The 26,172-nt window shown below is 36.3% G+C and overlaps 11 non-coding genes across 11 annotated transcripts in view; all 11 read left to right on the forward strand.

Moving 5' to 3' along the window:
* TRNAD-GUC (transfer RNA aspartic acid (anticodon GUC)) overlaps positions 1-64 on the forward strand; it is a 72-nt gene extending 8 nt beyond the window's left edge. The window contains exon 1 of the tRNA in view: positions 1-64. This exon is cut by the window's left edge and continues 8 nt beyond it. This is a non-coding gene — a tRNA (tRNA-Asp).
* A 2,050-nt stretch (positions 65-2,114) lies between these two features.
* TRNAD-GUC (transfer RNA aspartic acid (anticodon GUC)) lies at positions 2,115-2,186 on the forward strand. Its single transcript has one exon. It is a non-coding gene; the product is annotated as a tRNA-Asp (tRNA).
* A 1,428-nt stretch (positions 2,187-3,614) lies between these two features.
* Positions 3,615-3,686, forward strand: TRNAD-GUC (transfer RNA aspartic acid (anticodon GUC)). The gene has a single exon. It is a non-coding gene; the product is annotated as a tRNA-Asp (tRNA).
* Positions 3,687-4,311: 625 nt separating this feature from the next.
* TRNAD-GUC (transfer RNA aspartic acid (anticodon GUC)) lies at positions 4,312-4,383 on the forward strand. Its single transcript has one exon. It is a non-coding gene; the product is annotated as a tRNA-Asp (tRNA).
* Positions 4,384-6,430: 2,047 nt separating this feature from the next.
* Positions 6,431-6,502, forward strand: TRNAD-GUC (transfer RNA aspartic acid (anticodon GUC)). The gene has a single exon. It is a non-coding gene; the product is annotated as a tRNA-Asp (tRNA).
* A 2,824-nt stretch (positions 6,503-9,326) lies between these two features.
* Positions 9,327-9,398, forward strand: TRNAD-GUC (transfer RNA aspartic acid (anticodon GUC)). Its single transcript has one exon. It is a non-coding gene; the product is annotated as a tRNA-Asp (tRNA).
* Positions 9,399-12,885: 3,487 nt separating this feature from the next.
* Positions 12,886-12,957, forward strand: TRNAD-GUC (transfer RNA aspartic acid (anticodon GUC)). Its single transcript has one exon. It is a non-coding gene; the product is annotated as a tRNA-Asp (tRNA).
* Positions 12,958-15,781: 2,824 nt separating this feature from the next.
* On the forward strand, positions 15,782-15,853 carry TRNAD-GUC (transfer RNA aspartic acid (anticodon GUC)). Its single transcript has one exon. It is a non-coding gene; the product is annotated as a tRNA-Asp (tRNA).
* Positions 15,854-17,916: 2,063 nt separating this feature from the next.
* On the forward strand, positions 17,917-17,988 carry TRNAD-GUC (transfer RNA aspartic acid (anticodon GUC)). The gene has a single exon. It is a non-coding gene; the product is annotated as a tRNA-Asp (tRNA).
* Positions 17,989-21,487: 3,499 nt separating this feature from the next.
* Positions 21,488-21,559, forward strand: TRNAD-GUC (transfer RNA aspartic acid (anticodon GUC)). The gene has a single exon. It is a non-coding gene; the product is annotated as a tRNA-Asp (tRNA).
* A 2,822-nt stretch (positions 21,560-24,381) lies between these two features.
* On the forward strand, positions 24,382-24,453 carry TRNAD-GUC (transfer RNA aspartic acid (anticodon GUC)). The gene has a single exon. It is a non-coding gene; the product is annotated as a tRNA-Asp (tRNA).
* Positions 24,454-26,172: the final 1,719 nt, after the last annotated feature.

Consider the following 26,172-nt stretch of genomic DNA (forward strand, 5'->3'; position numbering starts at 1 on the left):
AGTATAGTGGTCAGTATCCCCGCCTGTCACGCGGGAGACCGGGGTTCAATTCCCCGACGGGGAGACGATTCCTTTTATTCACACAATTAAATAAAATGATGTACTTAATAACATTGTAAACTATATTTGTCATTATCCTTGTCTATTACGATTGAGATAAACGTTGAATTCAGTGATGGCCAAATTGCTTACAGATGTGTTAACTAAAAGTCAGAATATGCTCTGAATATTTCAATCTGCACAGACCATACCATCAAAAACAATTTACATCTCTAATCTAATGGAAATGGAATGAAGCAGTGGGGAATCTTATGCTTCTGCTCAACTCTAGGGGCTAGATTTAGAAGTGGAGTGGATGCTTTTTGTTAGTAGTGACCCCTGGTGGTAAATGGTTATAAGCTGCAAATGGTAAAGTGAGCTGATTGTATATATATATATATATATATATATACATAGATAGATAGAAAGATAGATAGACAGATCGATAGATAGGTATTTATTTTAATCAATCATTTCTTATTAAAGCAGATTATTTTTGGCTAGGAATTTCTGATTTGTAATCATTTATGAAAAAAGATTGCTTCTCCTAACCAAAGGAAGCAAAGCTGCCTATTACAATACTGTGAATTGATTGAGGGCATGCCCTAACCTCATGGAGGTGAGCACTGTTGAACTGAAGCCAATATGTCCTCGTTAGTATAGTGGTCAGTATCCCCGCCTGTCACGCGGGAGACCGGGGTTCAAATTCCCCGACGGGGAGACGATTCCTTTTATTCACACAATTAAATAAAATGATGTACTTAATAACATTGTAAACTATATTTGTCATTATCCTTCTCTATTACGATTGAGATAAACGTTGAATTCAGTGATGGCCAAATTGCTTACAGATGTGTTAACTAAAAGTCAGAATATGCTCTGAATATTTCAATCTGCACAGACCATACCATCAAAAACAATTTACATCTGTAATCTAATGGAAAATGGAATGAAGCAGTGGGGAATCTTATGCTTCTGCTCAACTCTAGGGGCTGGATTTAGAAGTGGAGTGGATGCTTTTTGTTAGTAGTGACCCCTGGTGGTAAATGGTTATAAGCTGCAAATGTTAAAGTGAGCTGATTGTATATATATATATATATATATATATATATATATATATATATATATATACATATACATAGATAGATAGAAAGATAGATAGACAGATCGATAAATAGGTATTTATTTTAATCAATCATTTCTTATTAAAGCAGATTATTTTTGGCTAGGAATTTCTGATTTGTAATCATTTATGAAAAAAGATTGCTTCTCCTAACCAAAAGAAGCAAAGCTGCCTATTACAATACTGTGAATTGATTGAGGGCATGCCCTAACCTCATGGAGGTGAGCACTGTTGAACTGAAGCCAATATGTCCTCGTTAGTATAGTGGTCAGTATCCCCGCCTGTCACGCGGGAGACCGGGGTTCAATTCCCCGACGGGTAGACGATTCCTTTTATTCACACAATTAAATAAAATGATGTACTTAAGAACATTGTAAACTATATTTGTCATTATCCTTCTCTATTACGATTGAGATAAACGTTGAATTCAGTGATGGCCAAATTGCTTACAGATGTGTTAACTAAAAGTCAGAATATGCTCTGAATATTTCAATCTGCACAGACCATACCATCAAAAACAATTTACACCTGTAATCTAATGGAAAATGGAATGAAGCAGTGGGGAATCTTATGCTTCTGCTCAACTCTAGGGGCTGGATTTAGAAGTGGAGTGGATGCTTTTTGTTAGTAGTGACCCCTGGTGGTAAATGGTTATAAGCTGCAAATGGTAAAGTGAGCTGATTGTATATATATATATATATATATATATACATATACATAGATAGATAGAAAGATAGATAGACAGATCGATAAATAGGTATTTATTTTAATCAATCATTTCTTATTAAAGCAGATTATTTTTGGCTAGGAATTTCTGATTTGTAATCATTTATGAAAAAAGATTGCTTCTCCTAACCAAAAGAAGCAAAGCTGCCTATTACAATACTGTGAATTGATTGAGGGCATGCCCTAACCTCATGGAGGTGAGCACTGTTGAACTGAAGCCAATATGTCCTCGTTAGTATAGTGGTCAGTATCCCCGCCTGTCACGCGGGAGACCGGGGTTCAATTCCCCGACGGGGAGACGATTCCTTTTATTCACACAATTAAATAAAATGATGTACTTAATAACATTGTAAACTATATTTGTCATTATCCTTGTCTATTACGATTGAGATAAACGTTGAATTCAGTGATGGCCAAATTGCTTACAGATGTGTTAACTAAAAGTCAGAATATGCTCTGAATATTTCAATCTGCACAGACCATACCATCAAAAACAATTTACATCTGTAATCTAATGGAAAATGGAATGAAGCAGTGGGGAATCTTATGCTTCTGCTCAACTCTAGGGGCTGGATTTAGAAGTGGAGTGGATGCTTTTTGTTAGTAGTGACCCCTGGTGGTAAATGGTTATAAGCTGCAAATGTTAAAGTGAGCTGATTGTATATATATATATATATATATATATATATATATATATATATATACATATACATAGATAGATAGAAAGATAGATAGACAGATCGATAGATAGGTATTTATTTTAATCAATCATTTCTTATTAAAGCAGATTATTTTTGGCTAGGAATTTCTGATTTGTAATCATTTATGAAAAAAGATTGCTTCGCCTAACCAAAAGAAGCAAAGCTGCCTATTACAATACTGTGAATTGATTGAGGGCATGCCCTAACCTCATGGAGGTGAGCACTGTTGAACTGAAGCCAATATGTCCTCGTTAGTATTATTTATTTATTTATTTATTATGCAACTTATAACGCGCAGACTAAACCCGAAGGTATCAAGGCGCCTTGTATAGTATAGTGGTCAGTATCCCCGCCTGTCACGCGGGAGACCGGGGTTCAATTCCCCGACGGGGAGACGATTCCTTTTATTCACACTATTAAATAAAAAGATGTACTTAATAACATTGTAAACTATATTTGTCATTATCCTTGTCTATTACGATTGAGATAAACGTTGAATTCAGTGATGGCCAAATTGCTTACAGATGTGTTAACTAAAAGTCAGAATATGCTCTGAATATTTCAATCTGCACAGACCATACCATCAAAAACAATTTACATCTATAATCTAATGGAAATGGAATGAAGCAGTGGGGAATCTTATGCTTCTGCTCAACTCTAGGGGCTAGATTTAGAAGTGGAGTGGATGCTTTTTGTTAGTAGTGACCCCTGGTGGTAAATGGTTATAAGCTGCAAATGGTAAAGTGAGCTGATTGTATATATATATATATATATATATATATATATACATATACATAGATAGAAAGATAGATAGACAGATCGATAAATAGGTATTTATTTTAATCAATCATTTCTTATTAAAGCAGATTATTTTTGGCTAGGAATTTCTGATTTGTAATCATTTATGAAAAAAGATTGCTTCTCCTAACCAAAAGAAGCAAAGCTGCCTATTACAATACTGTGAATTGATTGAGGGCATGCCCTAACCTCATGGAGGTGAGCACTGTTGAACTGAAGCCAATATGTCCTCGTTAGTATAGTGGTCAGTATCCCCGCCTGTCACGCGGGAGACCGGGGTTCAATTCCCCGACGGGGAGACGATTCCTTTTATTCACACAATTAAATAAAATGATGTACTTAATAACATTGTAAACTATATTTGTCATTATCCTTGTCTATTACGATTGAGATAAACGTTGAATTCAGTGATGGCCAAATTGCTTACAGATGTGTTAACTAAAAGTCAGAATATGCTCTGAATATTTCAATCTGCACAGACCATACCATCAAAAACAATTTACATCTATAATCTAATGGAAATGGAATGAAGCAGTGGGGAATCTTATGCTTCTGCTCAACTCTAGGGGCTAGATTTAGAAGTGGAGTGGATGCTTTTTGTTAGTAGTGACCCCTGGTGGTAAATGGTTATAAGCTGCAAATGGTAAAGTGAGCTGATTGTATATATATATATATATATATACATATACATAGATAGATAGAAAGATAGATAGACAGATCGATAGATAGGTATTTATTTTAATCAATCATTTCTTATTAAAGCAGATTATTTTTGGCTAGGAATTTCTGATTTGTAATCATTTATGAAAAAAGATTGCTTCTCCTAACCAAAAGAAGCAAAGCTGCCTATTACAATACTGTGAATTGATTGAGGGCATGCCCTAACCTCATGGAGGTGAGCACTGTTGAACTGAAGCCAATATGTCCTCGTTAGTATAGTGGTCAGTATCCCCGCCTGTCACGCGGGAGACCGGGGTTCAATTCCCCGACGGGGAGACGATTCCTTTTATTCACACAATTAAATAAAATGATGTACTTAATAACATTGTAAACTATATTTGTCATTATCCTTGTCTATTACGATTGAGATAAACGTTGAATTCAGTGATGGCCAAATTGCTTACAGATGTGTTAACTAAAAGTCAGAATATGCTCTGAATATTTCAATCTGCACAGACCATACCATCAAAAACAATTTACATCTATAATCTAATGGAAATGGAATGAAGCAGTGGGGACTCTTATGCTTCTGCTCAACTCTAGGGGCTAGATTTAGAAGTGGAGTGGATGCTTTTTGTTAGTAGTGACCCCTGGTGGTAAATGGTTATAAGCTGCAAATGGTAAAGTGAGCTGATTGTATATATATATATATATATATATACATATACATAGATAGATAGAAAGATAGATAGACAGATCGATAAATAGGTATTTATTTTAATCAATCATTTCTTATTAAAGCAGATTATTTTTGGCTAGGAATTTCTGATTTGTAATCATTTATGAAAAAAGATTGCTTCTCCTAACCAAAAGAAGCAAAGCTGCCTATTACAATACTGTGAATTGATTGAGGGCATGCCCTAACCTCATGGAGGTGAGCACTGTTGAACTGAAGCCAATATGTCCTTGTTAGTATAGTGGTCAGTATCCCCGCCTGTCACGCGGGAGACCGGGGTTCAATTCCCCGACGGGGAGACGATTCCTTTTATTCACACAATTAAATAAAATGATGTACTTAATAACATTGTAAACTATATTTGTCATTATCCTTCTCTATTACGATTGAGATAAACGTTGAATTCAGTGATGGCCAAATTGCTTACAGATGTGTTAACTAAAAGTCAGAATATGCTCTGAATATTTCAATCTGCACAGACCATACCATCAAAAACAATTTACATCTGTAATCTAATGGAAAATGGAATGAAGCAGTGGGGAATCTTATGCTTCTGCTCAACTCTAGGGGCTGGATTTAGAAGTGGAGTGGATGCTTTTTGTTAGTAGTGACCCCTGGTGGTAAATGGTTATAAGCTGCAAATGTTAAAGTGAGCTGATTGTATATATATATATATATATATATATATATATATACATATACATAGATAGATAGAAAGATAGATAGACAGATCGATAAATAGGTATTTATTTTAATCAATCATTTCTTATTAAAGCAGATTATTTTTGGCTAGGAATTTCTGATTTGTAATCATTTATGAAAAAAGATTGCTTCTCCTAACCAAAAGAAGCAAAGCTGCCTATTACAATACTGTGAATTGATTGAGGGAATGCCCTAACCTCATGGAGGTGAGCACTGTTGAACTGAAGCCAATATGTCCTCGTTAGTATAGTGGTCAGTATCCCCGCCTGTCACGCGGGAGACCGGGGTTCAATTCCCCGACGGGTAGACGATTCCTTTTATTCACACAATTAAATAAAATGATGTACTTAATAACATTGTAAACTATATTTGTCATTATCCTTCTCTATTACGATTGAGATAAACGTTGAATTCAGTGATGGCCAAATTGCTTACAGATGTGTTAACTAAAAGTCAGAATATGCTCTGAATATTTCAATCTGCACAGACCATACCATCAAAAACAATTTACATCTGTAATCTAATGGAAAATGGAATGAAGCAGTGGGGAATCTTATGCTTCTGCTCAACTCTAGGGGCTGGATTTAGAAGTGGAGTGGATGCTTTTTGTTAGTAGTGACCCCTGGTGGTAAATGGTTATAAGCTGCAAATGTTAAAGTGAGCTGATTGTATATATATATATATACATATATATATATATATACATATACATAGACAGATAGAAAGATAGATAGACAGATCGATAGATAGGTATTTATTTTAATCAATCATTTCTTATTAAAGCAGATTATTTTTGGCTAGGAATTTCTGATTTGTAATCATTTATGAAAAAAGATTGCTTCGCCTAACCAAAAGAAGCAAAGCTGCCTATTACAATACTGTGAATTGATTGAGGGCATGCCCTAACCTCATGGAGGTGAGCACTGTTGAACTGAAGCCAATATGTCCTCGTTAGTATAGTGGTCAGTATCCCCGCCTGTCACGCGGGAGACCGGGGTTCAATTCCCCGACGGGGAGACGATTCCTTTTATTCACACTATTAAATAAAAAGATGTACTTAATAACATTGTAAACTATATTTGTCATTATCCTTGTCTATTACGATTGAGATAAACGTTGAGTTCAGTGATGGCCAAATTGCTTACAGATGTGTTAACTAAAAGTCAGAATATGCTCTGAATATTTCAATCTGCACAGACCATACCATCAAAAACAATTTACATCTATAATCTAATGGAAATGGAATGAAGCAGTGGGGAATCTTATGCCTCTGCTCAACTCTAGGGGCTAGATTTAGAAGTGGAGTGGATGCTTTTTGTTAGTAGTGACCCCTGGTGGTAAATGGTTATAAGCTGCAAATGGTAAAGTGAGCTGATTGTATATATATATATATATTCACTGAAAAAACCATAGGTTTCACACATGTTATAGTTAGCTGGACATTTTACTGATAAAAAACCAATGAAATTCCCCCGTTATAGTTACTGTAGGCAACTATAACTCACGCGACCGCAATCCTCTGCTGATGCTAATACTGTATTTAGACACTTATTTGCCCATATCTTCTTCCATTAAATTTTAGCTATACATATATTACAAATATTTTTTTTTCATAAAGACACATATGTCATCAGCAGAGGATTACGGTCGCGTGAGTTATAGTTGCCTACAGTAACTATAACGGGGGAATTTCATTGGTTTTTTATCAGTAAAATGTCCAGCTAACTATAACATGTGTGAAACCTATGGTTTTTTCAGTGAATTAGCAAGGTTTTTTAAATGCTATTTCCTAACTATAACGTGTGTGAAACCTATGGTTTTTTCAGTGAATTTGTACGGTTTTTTAAATGCTAAGTTACTTTACGCCATTTGTGGCGTGCGCGCCCACTTAACGCAGTTCGTTCCGTGCACGGTTTTTATCAACTTTAATAAGCCCTGTACATTTGGTGGCCTTCGGCCACCAAAAGCACAGGGGGTGAGGTCAATGTGGATAGTGTTTTTTTTATTTCGATTTTATAATTTCATGTTGCCAAAATTACGTTTTTTTTCTCTATTAATAAGCCCTGCACATTTGGTGGCCTGCGGCCACCAAAAGCACAGGGGGTGGGGTAAGTGTGGATAGTGTTTTTTTTATTTTTATTTTTTTACCGTAAGCGTACGGTAAGCTTACGGTAAGCGTACGGTAAGCGTACGGTAAGCGTACCCCGCGAAATTGCCGAAAAAAAAATAAAACCGTTTTTGCTCTTGGGGGATGTTTGGGGACTCCCTCAACATGACTATGTGGGAGGGAGTTGTCAAAACAGCCCCGTAACATGTTTTTGGCCATCATGTTTGATAAACAACACTCAGTGCGAGAGACAAAATGGCGGACGCCGCTTCCTGGTTTCGGCCGATTCGAATGTTTACTAAGATCTAAGAGCCAATCAGAATCGCGCTCGCGCACGCCACCGTAAGCTTACGGTAAGCGTACGGTAAGCGTACCGTAAGCGGGCTCAGATATATATATTGATTTAAAGGCTATTTTCTCAGAATCTACTGAACAGATTTACACCAAACCTACAAAAGGCACTTCCTTGACCTAGGGACTACCTCTCTGCCAAATTTCTAGTAATTCTGTTCAGCCGTTCGGGCTGTAGCTCGTTCTAAAGGTCCTATGGAAAAATGCATGGGAAAAACGCGTTTTGTGACCCCCCTTTTATCTCAGCCCCCGCTTGACGAATCCCCCCGAGACTTTCAGGGTAGGAGCGGAGCGTAGCGCCCCACCTATTTTGAGAAATTCGCGAGGATTCGTCAACCGGCGCCAAAGTTATTCAAAATAGAATGTTGAGGTTTTCCTATGGAAACGTGGTCCTAACTATAACTACCTACTGGCGACCGCCAGTAGGTAATATATATATATATACATATACATAGATAGATAGAAAGATAGATAGACAGATCGATAAATAGGTATTTATTTTAATCAATCATTTCTTATTAAAGCAGATTATTTTTGGCTAGGAATTTCTGATTTGTAATCATTTATGAAAAAAGATTGCTTCTCCTAACCAAAAGAAGCAAAGCTGCCTATTACAATACTGTGAATTCATTGAGGGCATGCCCTAACCTCATGGAGGTGAGCACTGTTGAACTGAAGCCAATATGTCCTCGTTAGTATAGTGGTCAGTATCCCCGCCTGTCACGCGGGAGACCGGGGTTCAATTCCCCGATGGGGAGACGATTCCTTTTATTCGCACAATTAAATAAAATGATGTACTTAATAACATTGTAAACTATATTTGTCATTATCCTTGTCTATTACGATTGAGATAAACGTTGAATTCAGTGATGGCCAAATTGCTTACAGATGTGTTAACTAAAAGTCAGAATATGCTCTGAATATTTCAATCTGCACACACCATACCATCAAAAACAATTTACATCTCTAATCTAATGGAAATGGAATGAAGCAGTGGGGAATCTTATGCTTCTGCTCAACTCTAGGGGCTAGATTTAGAAGTGGAGTGGATGCTTTTTGTTAGTAGTGACCCCTGGTGGTAAATGGTTATAAGCTGCAAATGGTAAAGTGAGCTGATTGTATATATATATATATATATATATATATACATAGATAGATAGAAAGATAGATAGACAGATCGATAGATAGGTATTTATTTTAATCAATCATTTCTTATTAAAGCAGATTATTTTTGGCTAGGAATTTCTGATTTGTAATCATTTATGAAAAAAGATTGCTTCTCCTAACCAAAGGAAGCAAAGCTGCCTATTACAATACTGTGAATTGATTGAGGGCATGCCCTAACCTCATGGAGGTGAGCACTGTTGAACTGAAGCCAATATGTCCTCGTTAGTATAGTGGTCAGTATCCCCGCCTGTCACGCGGGAGACCGGGGTTCAATTCCCCGACGGGGAGACGATTCCTTTTATTCACACAATTAAATAAAATGATGTACTTAATAACATTGTAAACTATATTTGTCATTATCCTTCTCTATTACGATTGAGATAAACGTTGAATTCAGTGATGGCCAAATTGCTTACAGATGTGTTAACTAAAAGTCAGAATATGCTCTGAATATTTCAATCTGCACAGACCATACCATCAAAAACAATTTACATCTGTAATCTAATGGAAAATGGAATGAAGCAGTGGGGAATCTTATGCTTCTGCTCAACTCTAGGGGCTGGATTTAGAAGTGGAGTGGATGCTTTTTGTTAGTAGTGACCCCTGGTGGTAAATGGTTATAAGCTGCAAATGTTAAAGTGAGCTGATTGTATATATATATATATATATATATATATATATATATATATATATACATATACATAGATAGATAGAAAGATAGATAGACAGATCGATAAATAGGTATTTATTTTAATCAATCATTTCTTATTAAAGCAGATTATTTTTGGCTAGGAATTTCTGATTTGTAATCATTTATGAAAAAAGATTGCTTCTCCTAACCAAAAGAAGCAAAGCTGCCTATTACAATACTGTGAATTGATTGAGGGCATGCCCTAACCTCATGGAGGTGAGCACTGTTGAACTGAAGCCAATATGTCCTCGTTAGTATAGTGGTCAGTATCCCCGCCTGTCACGCGGGAGACCGGGGTTCAATTCCCCGACGGGTAGACGATTCCTTTTATTCACACAATTAAATAAAATGATGTACTTAAGAACATTGTAAACTATATTTGTCATTATCCTTCTCTATTACGATTGAGATAAACGTTGAATTCAGTGATGGCCAAATTGCTTACAGATGTGTTAACTAAAAGTCAGAATATGCTCTGAATATTTCAATCTGCACAGACCATACCATCAAAAACAATTTACATCTGTAATCTAATGGAAAATGGAATGAAGCAGTGGGGAATCTTATGCTTCTGCTCAACTCTAGGGGCTGGATTTAGAAGTGGAGTGGATGCTTTTTGTTAGTAGTGACCCCTGGTGGTAAATGGTTATAAGCTGCAAATGTTAAAGTGAGCTGATTGTATATATATATATATATATATATATATATATATATATATACATATACATAGATAGATAGAAAGATAGATAGACAGATCGATAGATAGGTATTTATTTTAATCAATCATTTCTTATTAAAGCAGATTATTTTTGGCTAGGAATTTCTGATTTGTAATCATTTATGAAAAAAGATTGCTTCGCCTAACCAAAAGAAGCAAAGCTGCCTATTACAATACTGTGAATTGATTGAGGGCATGCCCTAACCTCATGGAGGTGAGCACTGTTGAACTGAAGCCAATATGTCCTCGTTAGTATAGTGGTCAGTATCCCCGCCTGTCACGCGGGAGACCGGGGTTCAATTCCCCGAAGGGGAGACGATTCCTTTTATTCACACTATTAAATAAAAAGATGTACTTAATAACATTGTAAACTATATTTGTCATTATCCTTGTCTATTACGATTGAGATAAACGTTGAATTCAGTGATGGCCAAATTGCTTACAGATGTGTTAACTAAAAGTCAGAATATGCTCTGAATATTTCAATCTGCACAGACCATACCATCAAAAACAATTTACATCTATAATCTAATGGAAATGGAATGAAGCAGTGGGGACTCTTATGCTTCTGCTCAACTCTAGGGGCTAGATTTAGAAGTGGAGTGGATGCTTTTTGTTAGTAGTGACCCCTGGTGGTAAATGGTTATAAGCTGCAAATGGTAAAGTGAGCTGATTGTATATATATATATATATATATATATATACATATACATAGATAGATAGAAAGATAGATAGACAGATCGATAAATAGGTATTTATTTTAATCAATCATTTCTTATTAAAGCAGATTATTTTTGGCTAGGAATTTCTGATTTGTAATCATTTATGAAAAAAGATTGCTTCTCCTAACCAAAAGAAGCAAAGCTGCCTATTACAATACTGTGAATTGATTGAGGGCATGCCCTAACCTCATGGAGGTGAGCACTGTTGAACTGAAGCCAATATGTCCTTGTTAGTATAGTGGTCAGTATCCCCGCCTGTCACGCGGGAGACCGGGGTTCAATTCCCCGACGGGGAGACGATTCCTTTTATTCACACAATTAAATAAAATGATGTACTTAATAACATTGTAAACTATATTTGTCATTATCCTTCTCTATTACGATTGAGATAAACGTTGAATTCAGTGATGGCCAAATTGCTTACAGATGTGTTAACTAAAAGTCAGAATATGCTCTGAATATTTCAATCTGCACAGACCATACCATCAAAAACAATTTACATCTGTAATCTAATGGAAAATGGAATGAAGCAGTGGGGAATCTTATGCTTCTGCTCAACTCTAGGGGCTGGATTTAGAAGTGGAGTGGATGCTTTTTGTTAGTAGTGACCCCTGGTGGTAAATGGTTATAAGCTGCAAATGTTAAAGTGAGCTGATTGTATATATATATATATATATATATATATATATATACATATACATAGATAGATAGAAAGATAGATAGACAGATCGATAAATAGGTATTTATTTTAATCAATCATTTCTTATTAAAGCAGATTATTTTTGGCTAGGAATTTCTGATTTGTAATCATTTATGAAAAAAGATTGCTTCTCCTAACCAAAAGAAGCAAAGCTGCTTATTACAATACTGTGAATTGATTGAGGGAATGCCCTAACCTCATGGAGGTGAGCACTGTTGAACTGAAGCCAATATGTCCTCGTTAGTATAGTGGTCAGTATCCCCGCCTGTCACGCGGGAGACCGGGGTTCAATTCCCCGACGGGTAGACGATTCCTTTTATTCACACAATTAAATAAAATGATGTACTTAATAACATTGTAAACTATATTTGTCATTATCCTTCTCTATTACGATTGAGATAAACGTTGAATTCAGTGATGGCCAAATTGCTTACAGATGTGTTAACTAAAAGTCAGAATATGCTCTGAATATTTCAATCTGCACAGACCATACCATCAAAAACAATTTACATCTGTAATCTAATGGAAAATGGAATGAAGCAGTGGGGAATCTTATGCTTCTGCTCAACTCTAGGGGCTGGATTTAGAAGTGGAGTGGATGCTTTTTGTTAGTAGTGACCCCTGGTGGTAAATGGTTATAAGCTGCAAATGTTAAAGTGAGCTGATTGTATATATATATATATACATATATATATATATATACATATACATAGACAGATAGAAAGATAGATAGACAGATCGATAGATAGGTATTTATTTTAATCAATCATTTCTTATTAAAGCAGATTATTTTTGGCTAGGAATTTCTGATTTGTAATCATTTATGAAAAAAGATTGCTTCGCCTAACCAAAAGAAGCAAAGCTGCCTATTACAATACTGTGAATTGATTGAGGGCATGCCCTAACCTCATGGAGGTGAGCACTGTTGAACTGAAGCCAATATGTCCTCGTTAGTATAGTGGTCAGTATCCCCGCCTGTCACGCGGGAGACCGGGGTTCAATTCCCCGACGGGGAGACGATTCCTTTTATTCACACTATTAAATAAAAAGATGTACTTAATAACATTGTAAACTATATTTGTCATTATCCTTGTCTATTACGATTGAGATAAACGTTGAGTTCAGTGATGGCCAAATTGCTTACAGATGTGTTAACTAAAAGTCAGAATATGCTCTGAATATTTCAATCTGCACAGACCATACCATCAAAAACAATTTACATCTATAATCTAATGGAAATGGAATGAAGCAGTGGGGAATCTTATGCCTCTGCTCAACTCTAGGGGCTAGATTTAGAAGTGGAGTGGATGCTTTTTGTTAGTAGTGACCCCTGGTGGTAAATGGTTATAAGCTGCAAATGGTAAAGTGAGCTGATTGTATATATATATATATATTCACTGAAAAAACCATAGGTTTCACACATGTTATAGTTAGCTGGACATTTTACTGATAAAAAACCAATGAAATTCCCCCGTTATAGTTACTGTAGGCAACTATAACTCACGCGACCGCAATCCTCTGCTGATGCTAATACTGTATTTAGACACTTATTTGCCCATATCTTCTTCCATTAAATTTTAGCTATACATATATTACAAATATTTTTTTTTCATAAAGACACATATGTCATCAGCAGAGGATTACGGTCGCGTGAGTTATAGTTGCCTACAGTAACTATAACGGGGGAATTTCATTGGTTTTTTATCAGTAAAATGTCCAGCTAACTATAACATGTGTGAAACCTATGGTTTTTTCAGTGAATTAGCAAGGTTTTTTAAATGCTATTTCCTAACTATAACGTGTGTGAAACCTATGGTTTTTTCAGTGAATTTGTACGGTTTTTTAAATGCTAAGTTACTTTACGCCATTTGTGGCGTGCGCGCCCACTTAACGCAGTTCGTTCCGTGCACGGTTTTTATCAACTTTAATAAGCCCTGTACATTTGGTGGCCTTCGGCCACCAAAAGCACAGGGGGTGAGGTCAATGTGGATAGTGTTTTTTTTATTTCGATTTTATAATTTCATGTTGCCAAAATTACGTTTTTTTTCTCTATTAATAAGCCCTGCACATTTGGTGGCCTGCGGCCACCAAAAGCACAGGGGGTGGGGTAAGTGTGGATAGTGTTTTTTTTATTTTTATTTTTTTACCGTAAGCGTACGGTAAGCTTACGGTAAGCGTACGGTAAGCGTACGGTAAGCGTACCCCGCGAAATTGCCGAAAAAAAAATAAAACCGTTTTTGCTCTTGGGGGATGTTTGGGGACTCCCTCAACATGACTATGTGGGAGGGAGTTGTCAAAACAGCCCCGTAACATGTTTTTGGCCATCATGTTTGATAAACAACACTCAGTGCGAGAGACAAAATGGCGGACGCCGCTTCCTGGTTTCGGCCGATTCGAATGTTTACTAAGATCTAAGAGCCAATCAGAATCGCGCTCGCGCACGCCACCGTAAGCTTACGGTAAGCGTACGGTAAGCGTACCGTAAGCGGGCTCAGATATATATATTGATTTAAAGGCTATTTTCTCAGAATCTACTGAACAGATTTACACCAAACCTACAAAAGGCACTTCCTTGACCTAGGGACTACCTCTCTGCCAAATTTCTAGTAATTCTGTTCAGCCGTTCGGGCTGTAGCTCGTTCTAAAGGTCCTATGGAAAAATGCATGGGAAAAACGCGTTTTGTGACCCCCCTTTTATCTCAGCCCCCGCTTGACGAATCCCCCCGAGACTTTCAGGGTAGGAGCGGAGCGTAGCGCCCCACCTATTTTGAGAAATTCGCGAGGATTCGTCAACCGGCGCCAAAGTTATTCAAAATAGAATGTTGAGGTTTTCCTATGGAAACGTGGTCCTAACTATAACTACCTACTGGCGACCGCCAGTAGGTAATATATATATATATACATATACATAGATAGATAGAAAGATAGATAGACAGATCGATAAATAGGTATTTATTTTAATCAATCATTTCTTATTAAAGCAGATTATTTTTGGCTAGGAATTTCTGATTTGTAATCATTTATGAAAAAAGATTGCTTCTCCTAACCAAAAGAAGCAAAGCTGCCTATTACAATACTGTGAATTCATTGAGGGCATGCCCTAACCTCATGGAGGTGAGCACTGTTGAACTGAAGCCAATATGTCCTCGTTAGTATAGTGGTCAGTATCCCCGCCTGTCACGCGGGAGACCGGGGTTCAATTCTCCGACGGGGAGACGATTCCTTTTATTCGCACAATTAAATAAAATGATGTACTTAATAACATTGTAAACTATATTTGTCATTATCCTTGTCTATTACGATTGAGATAAACGTTGAATTCAGTGATGGCCAAATTGCTTACAGATGTGTTAACTAAAAGTCAGAATATGCTCTGAATATTTCAATCTGCACAGACCATACCATCAAAAACAATTTACATCTCTAATCTAATGGAAATGGAATGAAGCAGTGGGGAATCTTATGCTTCTGCTCAACTCTAGGGGCTAGATTTAGAAGTGGAGTGGATGCTTTTTGTTAGTAGTGACCCCTGGTGGTAAATGGTTATAAGCTGCAAATGGTAAAGTGAGCTGATTGTATATATATATATATATATATATATATACATAGATAGATAGAAAGATAGATAGACAGATCGATAGATAGGTATTTATTTTAATCAATCATTTCTTATTAAAGCAGATTATTTTTGGCTAGGAATTTCTGATTTGTAATCATTTATGAAAAAAGATTGCTTCTCCTAACCAAAGGAAGCAAAGCTGCCTATTACAATACTGTGAATTGATTGAGGGCATGCCCTAACCTCATGGAGGTGAGCACTGTTGAACTGAAGCCAATATGTCCTCGTTAGTATAGTGGTCAGTATCCCCGCCTGTCACGCGGGAGACCGGGGTTCAATTCCCCGACGGGGAGACGATTCCTTTTATTCACACAATTAAATAAAATGATGTACTTAATAACATTGTAAACTATATTTGTCATTATCCTTCTCTATTACGATTGAGATAAACGTTGAATTCAGTGATGGCCAAATTGCTTACAGATGTGTTAACTAAAAGTCAGAATATGCTCTGAATATTTCAATCTGCACAGACCATACCATCAAAAACAATTTACATCTGTAATCTAATGGAAAATGGAATGAAGCAGTGGGGAATCTTATGCTTCTGCTCAACTCTAGGGGCTGGATTTAGAAGTGGAGTGGATGCTTTTTGTTAGTAGTGACCCCTGGTGGTAAATGGTTATAAGCTGCAAATGTTAAAGTGAGCTGATTGTATATATATATATATATATATATATATATATATATATATATATATACATATACATAGATAGATAGAAAGATAGATAGACAGATCGATAAATAGGTATTTATTTTAATCAATCATTTCTTATTAAAGCAGATTATTTTTGGCTAGGAATTTCTGATTTGTAATCATTTATGAAAAAAGATTGCTTCTCCTAACCAAAAGAAGCAAAGCTGCCTATTACAATACTGTGAATTGATTGAGGGCATGCCCTAACCTCATGGAGGTGAGCACTGTTGAACTGAAGCCAATATGTCCTCGTTAGTATAGTGGTCAGTATCCCCGCCTGTCACGCGGGAGACCGGGGTTCAATTCCCCGACGGGTAGACGATTCCTTTTATTCACACAATTAAATAAAATGATGTACTTAAGAACATTGTAAACTATATTTGTCATTATCCTTCTCTATTACGATTGAGATAAACGTTGAATTCAGTGATGGCCAAATTGCTTACAGATGTGTTAACTAAAAGTCAGAATATGCTCTGAATATTTCAATCTGCACAGACCATACCATCAAAAACAATTTACATCTGTAATCTAATGGAAAATGGAATGAAGCAGTGGGGAATCTTATGCTTCTGCTCAACTCTAGGGGCTGGATTTAGAAGTGGAGTGGATGCTTTTTGTTAGTAGTGACCCCTGGTGGTAAATGGTTATAAGCTGCAAATGTTAAAGTGAGCTGATTGTATATATATATATATATATATATATATATATATATATATACATATACATAGATAGATAGAAAGATAGATAGACAGATCGATAGATAGGTATTTATTTTAATCAATCATTTCTTATTGAAGCAGATTATTTTTGGCTAGGAATTTCTGATTTGTAATCATTTATGAAAAAAGATTGCTTCTCCTAACCAAAAGAAGCAAAGCTGCCTATTACAATACTGTGAATTCATTGAGGGCATGCCCTAACCTCATGGAGGTGAGCACTGTTGAACTGAAGCCAATATGTCCTCGTTAGTATAGTGGTCAGTATCCCCGCCTGTCACGCGGGAGACCGGGGTTCAATTCCCCGATGGGGAGACGATTCCTTTTATTCGCACAATTAAATAAAATGATGTACTTAATAACATTGTAAACTATATTTGTCATTATCCTTGTCTATTACGATTGAGATAAACGTTGAATTCAGTGATGGCCAAATTGCTTACAGATGTGTTAACTAAAAGTCAGAATATGCTCTGAATATTTCAATCTGCACACACCATACCATCAAAAACAATTTACATCTCTAATCTAATGGAAATGGAATGAAGCAGTGGGGAATCTTATGCTTCTGCTCAACTCTAGGGGCTAGATTTAGAAGTGGAGTGGATGCTTTTTGTTAGTAGTGACCCCTGGTGGTAAATGGTTATAAGCTGCAAATGGTAAAGTGAGCTGATTGTATATATATATATATATATATATATATACATAGATAGATAGAAAGATAGATAGACAGATCGATAGATAGGTATTTATTTTAATCAATCATTTCTTATTAAAGCAGATTATTTTTGGCTAGGAATTTCTGATTTGTAATCATTTATGAAAAAAGATTGCTTCTCCTAACCAAAGGAAGCAAAGCTGCCTATTACAATACTGTGAATTGATTGAGGGCATGCCCTAACCTCATGGAGGTGAGCACTGTTGAACTGAAGCCAATATGTCCTCGTTAGTATAGTGGTCAGTATCCCCGCCTGTCACGCGGGAGACCGGGGTTCAATTCCCCGACGGGGAGACGATTCCTTTTATTCACACAATTAAATAAAATGATGTACTTAATAACATTGTAAACTATATTTGTCATTATCCTTCTCTATTACGATTGAGATAAACGTTGAATTCAGTGATGGCCAAATTGCTTACAGATGTGTTAACTAAAAGTCAGAATATGCTCTGAATATTTCAATCTGCACAGACCATACCATCAAAAACAATTTACATCTGTAATCTAATGGAAAATGGAATGAAGCAGTGGGGAATCTTATGCTTCTGCTCAACTCTAGGGGCTGGATTTAGAAGTGGAGTGGATGCTTTTTGTTAGTAGTGACCCCTGGTGGTAAATGGTTATAAGCTGCAAATGTTAAAGTGAGCTGATTGTATATATATATATATATATATATATATATATATATATATATATATACATATACATAGATAGATAGAAAGATAGATAGACAGATCGATAAATAGGTATTTATTTTAATCAATCATTTCTTATTAAAGCAGATTATTTTTGGCTAGGAATTTCTGATTTGTAATCATTTATGAAAAAAGATTGCTTCTCCTAACCAAAAGAAGCAAAGCTGCCTATTACAATACTGTGAATTGATTGAGGGCATGCCCTAACCTCATGGAGGTGAGCACTGTTGAACTGAAGCCAATATGTCCTCGTTAGTATAGTGGTCAGTATCCCCGCCTGTCACGCGGGAGACCGGGGTTCAATTCCCCGACGGGTAGACGATTCCTTTTATTCACACAATTAAATAAAATGATGTACTTAAGAACATTGTAAACTATATTTGTCATTATCCTTCTCTATTACGATTGAGATAAACGTTGAATTCAGTGATGGCCAAATTGCTTACAGATGTGTTAACTAAAAGTCAGAATATGCTCTGAATATTTCAATCTGCACAGACCATACCATCAAAAACAATTTACATCTGTAATCTAATGGAAAATGGAATGAAGCAGTGGGGAATCTTATGCTTCTGCTCAACTCTAGGGGCTGGATTTAGAAGTGGAGTGGATGCTTTTTGTTAGTAGTGACCCCTGGTGGTAAATGGTTATAAGCTGCAAATGTTAAAGTGAGCTGATTGTATATATATATATATATATATATATATATATATATATATACATATACATAGATAGATAGAAAGATAGATAGACAGATCGATAGGTATTTATTTTAATCAATCATTTCTTATTGAAGCAGATTATTTTTGGCTAGGAATTTCTGATTTGTAATCATTTATGAAAAAAGATTGCTTCGCCTAACCAAAAGAAGCAAAGCTGCCTATTACAATACTGTGAATTGATTGAGGGCATGCCCTAACCTCATGGAGGTGAGCACTGTTGAACTGAAGCCAATATGTCCTCGTTAGTATAGTGGTCAGTATCCCCGCCTGTCACGCGGGAGACCGGGGTTCAATTCCCCGAAGGGGAGACGATTCCTTTTATTCACACTATTAAATAAAAAGATGTACTTAATAACATTGTAAACTATATTTGTCATTATCCTTGTCTATTACGATTGAGATAAACGTTGAATTCAGTGATGGCCAAATTGCTTACAGATGTGTTAACTAAAAGTCAGAATATGCTCTGAATATTTCAATCTGCACAGACCATACCATCAAAAACAATTTACATCTATAATCTAATGGAAATGGAATGAAGCAGTGGGGAATCTTATGCTTCTGCTCAACTCTAGGGGCTAGATTTAGAAGTGGAGTGGATGCTTTTTGTTAGTAGTGACCCCTGGTGGTAAATGGTTATAAGCTGCAAATGGTAAAGTGAGCTGATTGTATATATATATATATATATATATATATATACATATACATAGATAGATAGAAAGATAGATAGACAGATCGATAAATAGGTATTTATTTTAATCAATCATTTCTTATTAAAGCAGATTATTTTTGGCTAGGAATTTCTGATTTGTAATCATTTATGAAAAAAGATTGCTTCTCCTAACCAAAAGAAGCAAAGCTGCCTATTACAATACTGTGAATTGATTGAGGGCATGCCCTAACCTCATGGAGGTGAGCACTGTTGAACTGAAGCCAATATGTCCTTGTTAGTATAGTGGTCAGTATCCCCGCCTGTCACGCGGGAGACCGGGGTTCAATTCCCCGACGGGGAGACGATTCCTTTTATTCACACAATTAAATAAAATGATGTACTTAATAACATTGTAAACTATATTTGTCATTATCCTTCTCTATTACGATTGAGATAAACGTTGAATTCAGTGATGGCCAAATTGCTTACAGATGTGTTAACTAAAAGTCAGAATATGCTCTGAATATTTCAATCTGCACAGACCATACCATCAAAAACAATTTACATCTGTAATCTAATGGAAAATGGAATGAAGCAGTGGGGAATCTTATGCTTCTGCTCAACTCTAGGGGCTGGATTTAGAAGTGGAGTGGATGCTTTTTGTTAGTAGTGACCCCTGGTGGTAAATGGTTATAAGCTGCAAATGTTAAAGTGAGCTGATTGTATATATATATATATATATATATATATATATATATATATATACATATACATAGATAGATAGAAAGATAGATAGACAGATCGATAAATAGGTATTTATTTTAATCAATCATTTCTTATTAAAGCAGATTATTTTTGGCTAGGAATTTCTGATTTGTAATCATTTATGAAAAAAGATTGCTTCTCCTAACCAAAAGAAGCAAAGCTGCCTATTACAATACTGTGAATTGATTGAGGGAATGCCCTAACCTCATGGAGGTGAGCACTGTTGAACTGAAGCCAATATGTCCTCGTTAGTATAGTGGTCAGTATCCCCGCCTGTCACGCGGGAGACCGGGGTTCAATTCCCCGACGGGTAGACGATTCCTTTTATTCACACAATTAAATAAAATGATGTACTTAATAACATTGTAAACTATATTTGTCATTATCCTTCTCTATTACGATTGAGATAAACGTTGAATTCAGTGATGGCCAAATTGCTTACAGATGTGTTAACTAAAAGTCAGAATATGCTCTGAATATTTCAATCTGCACAGACCATACCATCAAAAACAATTTACATCTGTAATCTAATGGAAAATGGAATGAAGCAGTGGGGAATCTTATGCTTCTGCTCAACTCTAGGGGCTGGATTTAGAAGTGGAGTGGATGCTTTTTGTTAGTAGTGACCCCTGGTGGTAAATGGTTATAAGCTGCAAATGTTAAAGTGAGCTGATTGTATATATATATATATATATATATATATATATATATATACATATACATAGACAGATAGAAAGATAGATAGACAGATCGATAGATAGGTATTTATTTTAATCAATCATTTCTTATTAAAGCAGATTATTTTTGGCTAGGAATTTCTGATTTGTAATCATTTATGAAAAAAGATTGCTTCGCCTAACCAAAAGAAGCAAAGCTGCCTATTACAATACTGTGAATTGATTGAGGGCATGCCCTAACCTCATGGAGGTGAGCACTGTTGAACTGAAGCCAATATGTCCTCGTTAGTATAGTGGTCAGTATCCCCGCCTGTCACGCGGGAGACCGGGGTTCAATTCCCCGACGGGGAGACGATTCCTTTTATTCACACTATTAAATAAAAAGATGTACTTAATAACATTGTAAACTATATTTGTCATTATCCTTGTCTATTACGATTGAGATAAACGTTGAATTCAGTGATGGCCAAATTGCTTACAGATGTGTTAACTAAAAGTCAGAATATGCTCTGAATATTTCAATCTGCACAGACCATACCATCAAAAACAATTTACATCTATAATCTAATGGAAATGGAATGAAGCAGTGGGGAATCTTATGCCTCTGCTCAACTCTAGGGGCTAGATTTAGAAGTGGAGTGGATGCTTTTTGTTAGTAGTGACCCCTGGTGGTAAATGGTTATAAGCTGCAAATGGTAAAGTGAGCTGATTGTATATATATATATATATTCACTGAAAAAACCATAGGTTTCACACATGTTATAGTTAGCTGGACATTTTACTGATAAAAAACCAATGAAATTCCCCTGTTATAGTTACTGTAGGCAACTATAACTCACGCGACCGCAATCCTCTGCTGATGCTAATACTGTATTTAGACACTTATTTGCCCATATCTTCTTCCATTAAATTTTAGCTATACATATATTACAAATATTTTTTTTTCATAAAGACACATATGTCATCAGCAGAGGATTACGGTCGCGTGAGTTATAGTTGCCTACAGTAACTATAACGGGGGAATTTCATTGGTTTTTTATCAGTAAAATGTCCAGCTAACTATAACATGTGTGAAACCTATGGTTTTTTCAGTGAATTAGCAAGGTTTTTTAAATGCTATTTCCTAACTATAACGTGTGTGAAACCTATGGTTTTTTCAGTGAATTTGTACGGTTTTTTAAATGCTAAGTTACTTTACGCCATTTGTGGCGTGCGCGCCCACTTAACGCAGTTCGTTCCGTGCACGGTTTTTATCAACTTTAATAAGCCCTGTACATTTGGTGGCCTTCGGCCACCAAAAGCACAGGGGGTGAGGTCAATGTGGATAGTGTTTTTTTTATTTCGATTTTATAATTTCATGTTGCCAAAATTACGTTTTTTTTCTCTATTAATAAGCCCTGCACATTTGGTGGCCTGCGGCCACCAAAAGCACAGGGGGTGGGGTAAGTGTGGATAGTGTTTTTTTTATTTTTATTTTTTTACCGTAAGCGTACGGTAAGCTTACGGTAAGCGTACGGTAAGCGTACGGTAAGCGTACCCCCCGAAATTGCCGAAAAAAAAATAAAACCGTTTTTGCTCTTGGGGGATGTTTGGGGACTCCCTCAACATGACTATGTGGGAGGGAGTTGTCAAAACAGCCCCGTAACATGTTTTTGGCCATCATGTTTGATAAACAACACTCAGTGCGAGAGACAAAATGGCGGACGCCGCTTCCTGGTTTCGGCCGATTCGAATGTTTACTAAGATCTAAGAGCCAATCAGAATCGCGCTCGCGCACGCCACCGTAAGCTTACGGTAAGCGTACGGTAAGCGTACCGTAAGCGGGCTCAGATATATATATTGATTTAAAGGCTATTTTCTCAGAATCTACTGAACAGATTTACACCAAACCTACAAAAGGCACTTCCTTGACCTAGGGACTACCTCTCTGCCAAATTTCTAGTAATTCTGTTCAGCCGTTCGGGCTGTAGCTCGTTCTAAAGGTCCTATGGAAAAATGCATGGGAAAAACGCGTTTTGTGACCCCCCTTTTATCTCAGCCCCCGCTTGACGAATCCCCCCGAGACTTTCAGGGTAGGAGCGGAGCGTAGCGCCCCACCTATTTTGAGAAATTCGCGAGGATTCGTCAACCGGCGCCAAAGTTATTCAAAATAGAATGTTGAGGTTTTCCTATGGAAACGTGGTCCTAACTATAACTACCTACTGGCGACCGCCAGTAGGTAATATATATATATATACATATACATAGATAGATAGAAAGATAGATAGACAGATCGATAAATAGGTATTTATTTTAATCAATCATTTCTTATTAAAGCAGATTATTTTTGGCTAGGAATTTCTGATTTGTAATCATTTATGAAAAAAGATTGCTTCTCCTAACCAAAAGAAGCAAAGCTGCCTATTACAATACTGTGAATTCATTGAGGGCATGCCCTAACCTCATGGAGGTGAGCACTGTTGAACTGAAGCCAATATGTCCTCGTTAGTATAGTGGTCAGTATCCCTGCCTGTCACGCGGGAGACCGGGGTTCAATTCCCCGACGGGGAGACGATTCCTTTTATTCGCACAATTAAATAAAATGATGTACTTAATAACATTGTAAACTATATTTGTCATTATCCTTGTCTATTACGATTGAGATAAACGTTGAATTCAGTGATGGCCAAATTGCTTACAGATGTGTTAACTAAAAGTCAGAATATGCTCTGAATATTTCAATCTGCACAGACCATACCATCAAAAACAATTTACATCTCTAATCTAATGGAAATGGAATGAAGCAGTGGGGAATCTTATGCTTCTGCTCAACTCTAGGGGCTAGATTTAGAAGTGGAGTGGATGCTTTTTGTTAGTAGTGACCCCTGGTGGTAAATGGTTATAAGCTGCAAATGGTAAAGTGAGCTGATTGTATATATATATATATATATATATATACATAGATAGATAGAAAGATAGATAGACAGATCGATAGATAGGTATTTATTTTAATCAATCATTTCTTATTAAAGCAGATTATTTTTGGCTAGGAATTTCTGATTTGTAATCATTTATGAAAAAAGATTGCTTCTCCTAACCAAAGGAAGCAAAGCTGCCTATTACAATACTGTGAATTGATTGAGGGCATGCCCTAACCTCATGGAGGTGAGCACTGTTGAACTGAAGCCAATATGTCCTCGTTAGTATAGTGGTCAGTATCCCCGCCTGTCACGCGGGAGACCGGGGTTCAATTCCCCGACGGGGAGACGATTCCTTTTATTCACACAATTAAATAAAATGATGTACTTAATAACATTGTAAACTATATTTGTCATTATCCTTCTCTATTACGATTGAGATAAACGTTGAATTCAGTGATGGCCAAATTGCTTACAGATGTGTTAACTAAAAGTCAGAATATGCTCTGAATATTTCAATCTGCACAGACCATACCATCAAAAACAATTTACATCTGTAATCTAATGGAAAATGGAATGAAGCAGTGGGGAATCTTATGCTTCTGCTCAACTCTAGGGGCTGGATTTAGAAGTGGAGTGGATGCTTTTTGTAGTAGTGACCCCTGGTGGTAAATGGTTATAAGCTGCAAATGTTAAAGTGAGCTGATTGTATATATATATATATATATATATATATATATATATATATATATATACATATACATAGATAGATAGAAAGATAGATAGACAGATCGATAAATAGGTATTTAATTTAATCAATCATTTCTTATTAAAGCAGATTATTTTTGGCTAGGAATTTCTGATTTGTAATCATTTATGAAAAAAGATTGCTTCTCCTAACCAAAAGAAGCAAAGCTGCCTATTACAATACTGTGAATTGATTGAGGGCATGCCCTAACCTCATGGAGGTGAGCACTGTTGAACTGAAGCCAATATGTCCTCGTTAGTATAGTGGTCAGTATCCCCGCCTGTCACGCGGGAGACCGGGGTTCAATTCCCCGACGGGTAGACGATTCCTTTTATTCACACAATTAAATAAAATGATGTACTTAAGAACATTGTAAACTATATTTGTCATTATCCTTCTCTATTACGATTGAGATAAACGTTGAATTCAGTGATGGCCAAATTGCTTACAGATGTGTTAACTAAAAGTCAGAATATGCTCTGAATATTTCAATCTGCACAGACCATACCATCAAAAACAATTTACATCTGTAATCTAATGGAAAATGGAATGAAGCAGTGGGGAATCTTATGCTTCTGCTCAACTCTAGGGGCTGGATTTAGAAGTGGAGTGGATGCTTTTTGTTAGTAGTGACCCCTGGTGGTAAATGGTTATAAGCTGCAAATGTTAAAGTGAGCTGATTGTATATATATATATATATATATATATATATATACATATACATAGATAGATAGAAAGATAGATAGACAGATCGATAGATAGGTATTTATTTTAATCAATCATTTCTTATTAAAGCAGATTATTTTTGGCTAGGAATTTCTGATTTGTAATCATTTATGAAAAAAGATTGCTTCGCCTAACCAAAAGAAGCAAAGCTGCCTATTACAATACTGTGAATTGATTGAGGGCATGCCCTAACCTCATGGAGGTGAGCACTGTTGAACTGAAGCCAATATGTCCTCGTTAGTATAGTGGTCAGTATCCCCGCCTGTCACGCGGGAGACCGGGGTTCAATTCCCCGAAGGGGAGACGATTCCTTTTATTCACACTATTAAATAAAAAGATGTACTTAATAACATTGTAAACTATATTTGTCATTATCCTTGTCTATTACGATTGAGATAAACGTTGAATTCAGTGATGGCCAAATTGCTTACAGATGTGTTAACTAAAAGTCAGAATATGCTCTGAATATTTCAATCTGCACAGACCATACCATCAAAAACAATTTACATCTATAATCTAATGGAAATGGAATGAAGCAGTGGGGAATCTTATGCTTCTGCTCAACTCTAGGGGCTAGATTTAGAAGTGGAGTG

Source organism: Triturus cristatus, chromosome 4_1, assembly GCF_964204655.1.
Source record: "Triturus cristatus chromosome 4_1, aTriCri1.1, whole genome shotgun sequence".
In the NCBI taxonomy this organism is placed as follows: domain Eukaryota; kingdom Metazoa; phylum Chordata; class Amphibia; order Caudata; family Salamandridae; genus Triturus; species Triturus cristatus.